Source organism: Mus caroli, chromosome 11, assembly GCF_900094665.2.
Source record: "Mus caroli chromosome 11, CAROLI_EIJ_v1.1, whole genome shotgun sequence".
NCBI classification, from domain to species: Eukaryota; Metazoa; Chordata; class Mammalia; order Rodentia; family Muridae; genus Mus; species Mus caroli.
This window is the reverse complement of record NC_034580.1, coordinates 98,096,251-98,099,536: the sequence shown is the minus strand read 5'-3', so window position 1 is coordinate 98,099,536 and position 3,286 is coordinate 98,096,251.

Here is a 3,286-nt window from a genome sequence, read left to right as displayed (position 1 = left end):
AAGCAGAGATAAATTTCCTTTTCTTCTTTTCTTTCTTTCTTCCTTCCTTCCTTCCTTCCTTCCTTCCTTCCTTCCTTCCTTCCTTCCTTCCTTTCTTTCTTTCTTCCTTTCTTTCTTTCTATTTATTTCATTTATGTGAGTACACTGTAGCTGTATTCAGACACACCAGAAGAGGGCATCAGATCCCATTACAGAGGGTTGTGAGCCACCATGTGATTGCTGGGAATTGAACTTAGGACCTCTGGAAGAGCAGCCAGTGCTCTTAACCACTGAGCCATCTCTCCAGCGCAGACTTTAAGTTTCTAAATGCAGAGTTTTATATCTTTCTCTGTAAAATTGTTTGTTTAGCAGCAGAAGATTGAGGGTCTCACACATGCTCGGATAAGCTTTACCCCAGCTCCGAATATGTTGTAAACAGCCTATTGTAACCTAGTTTAAGAGCCGGAGACATGGCTCAGCAGTTAAGAGCACGGGCTGCTCTTCTAGAGGACCCAGATTTAATTCCCAGCATTCTCATGGTGGCTCACAACTACCTGTTGAATAACAGAAGTACAAAGTTTTAAGCTCTGCATGGCAGCATACAACTGCAATCTCATCAGGCCGAGGCAGGAAGATCATGAAGTTTGAAGTCATTCTGGGCTTTATATGTGTAGTGAAATACTATCCCAAAACAAAAGTTAAGCCGGACGTGGTGGCGCACGCCTTTGATCTCAGCACTCGGGAGGCAGAGGCAGGTGGATTTCTGAGTTCGTGGCCAGCCTGGTCTACAAAGTGAGTTCCAGGACAGCCAGGGCTACACAGAGAAACCCTGTCTTGAAAAAACAAACAACAACAACAACAAAAAGTTAAAAGGCTGGGTTTTGGATTTGTTATGCTAGTTTCCTATCAATGTAATATCTAATTTTGATAAACCTTTAAAAAATTTTATTTTGCTGTTTTGTTTTGTTTTGAGACAGGGTTTCTCTGTGTAGCCCTGGCTGTCCTGGAAATCACTATATAGACCAGGCTGGCCTTGAACTCAGAAATCCTCCTGCCTCTGCCTCCCAAGTGCTGGGATTACAGGCATACGCCATCACTGCCCCGCTGACAAACTCTTAATATTTTAGTGACCTTATCATAAAAGAAAATTGGGGCTTTGGAGATGGCTAAAGTGCATGTTGTTCAAGTGTGAGGTGGAGCTGAGTTTGGACATCCAGAACACAGAACCCATGTGAAATTCCGTACAGGTGCACTCAGAGGCCAAGGGAGATCATTGGATCTTCTGGGCCTGCAGTAACCACCAGTTTTGAGCTGCCTAATGTGATTCTGGGAACCAAAGTCTCTGTAAGAGCAACAAGTGCTCTTAACCACTGAGCTGTCTTTTCAGTGCCCCCCTGCACTGCCTTTCACCCTGATGTTGCTAAGGGAAAGGTAAACAGCTGTGGGGATCAGGATAGCAGCACCCCCATTGGAGATGGACTTTATTTTTTTTTAATGCAGGATCTCATATGTCTCAGGTTTGTGCATGGTCTTGAACTCACCATGTATGGGAGAATAACCTTGACCCTCTGATCTTTTCCTTGCCTCTACATCTCCAGGGCCAGGATTACAGGCCTGTGCAGCCATGCCTCATTTATGTGGTACTGGGGTTTGAACTCAGGGTCTTGTGCCTGCTAGGCAGTCATCCTCACAACTGGTTGTGTGAAAGGGTCACGATCTATAGCCTAGACTAGCTCTGAACTCATGGAGATTGTCCTGCTTCAGGCTCCCAGTGCTAGGATGATGATAGGCGTGGCCCACTGTATCCTGCTTAAAATTAGTTTTGCCAAGCCGGGCGCGGTGGCACATGCCTTTAATCCAAGCACTTGGGAGGCAGAGGCAGGCGGATTTCTGAGTTCGAAGACAGCCTGGTCTACAAAGCGAGTTCCAGGACAGCCAGAGCTACACAGAGAAACCCTGTCTTGAAAAAAAAAAAAAAAATTAGTCTTGCCAGGAGAAATTGAAGCCTGAGGGTCTCCCTATCCTCAACTCTCCAATGCCATCATTCAGATGAATCTCTCGCTGGACAGGAATGGGCCAAGGTGCAGCCACTCCTTGTTCACAATGACCATACCATAATAGTGGGATTAACCTTTCTTTGGAGTTTGACAGCAGCGTGCACTTGCCAAGCAGTAGAGTGAACTGTGGGAGCCTCAACCTGTTCTGCTTCCCTTCTGTGCTGTGAATCTGGTTCCTGGAGCCAAGCCACAGTAATCTTAACCACCTGCCACTTGGCATTTCCAGTGACCCTGGGGGCTCTGAGGGCTGCCTTTTTACAGTATCCTGTGGAGTCTGGCTAATGGGGTTTTGGGCAACCCAAGTTTCCTGGAGCTGCTAGATCTCTCTCGACAACCGACTGGGTCTCCTGCCTTAGATTTCTTTTCAGCTGCTCTGGGATTTCTACTATGGATCTTTTCCACAACTGCTCACCACCTGGACCTTTGCAGCCTGTAGCACTGGGGGAGCTTAGGCAGCTTAGCCAGAGTCACAACCAGCTGCCCGAATTGGACTGTAGAGGGCTCATGCCTCTTCCACCTCTGCTGGTTCTCAGAGGAACTACCCTGGCTGTCACATCAGGCCTGAAAGTAGTCTCTGGCTGGGAGGAGTAACAACAGCACACTGGAAGCCAAGGCCTTTGTGGCCTTGTGAGCAGTAATTTGTCTCTTGTGGTTAATTGGCTACAACACCTCAAATATAAAAGGGACAGATACATGCTTTCTGCTGGCCAGTTCCCCTCTACTGTCACCTGCAGTGGGTCTTTGGAAAGCTGAGGTGCTTGCACCTGTCTGGCCTGGGCAATTTGACATGCACTGGGCCTTCAGGGTGTGCAGAGCAGTGTGGAGACATTGCTCTGCCTGACTAAGACAGAGACTATGCTGGCCATCAAAGGTACCACACTGGCCTCTGTGACAATGGTTAAGGTCCTTTTTAAATACAGATTTTTCCAGGGCCTTGGTGGAGCCAGGCAAGAGCTGAAGAGCCTCTGGTGAGGTGAGGGAGCCTGTGGAAGTTCAAGGGAGATCTCTGAGAAAAAAAAGAAGTTCTTTGGATGTCCGTGAGGCTCTACTGTCAGGATGGGGCTAAATGATGGGTCGATGATGTGCAGATTTCTCAAGACATGCACAATCTATTTATCCCCTTCCCTTGACCTAATGGTATGATAACACCTGCCCTCAGCCCCAGACTAGGTTAGTCTATAGGGAAAAAGGGCAGAGTGGAGTGTGTATCAGAAAAGCTTCTGGGTTCCCAGAATTTTTTTTTTTTTTTT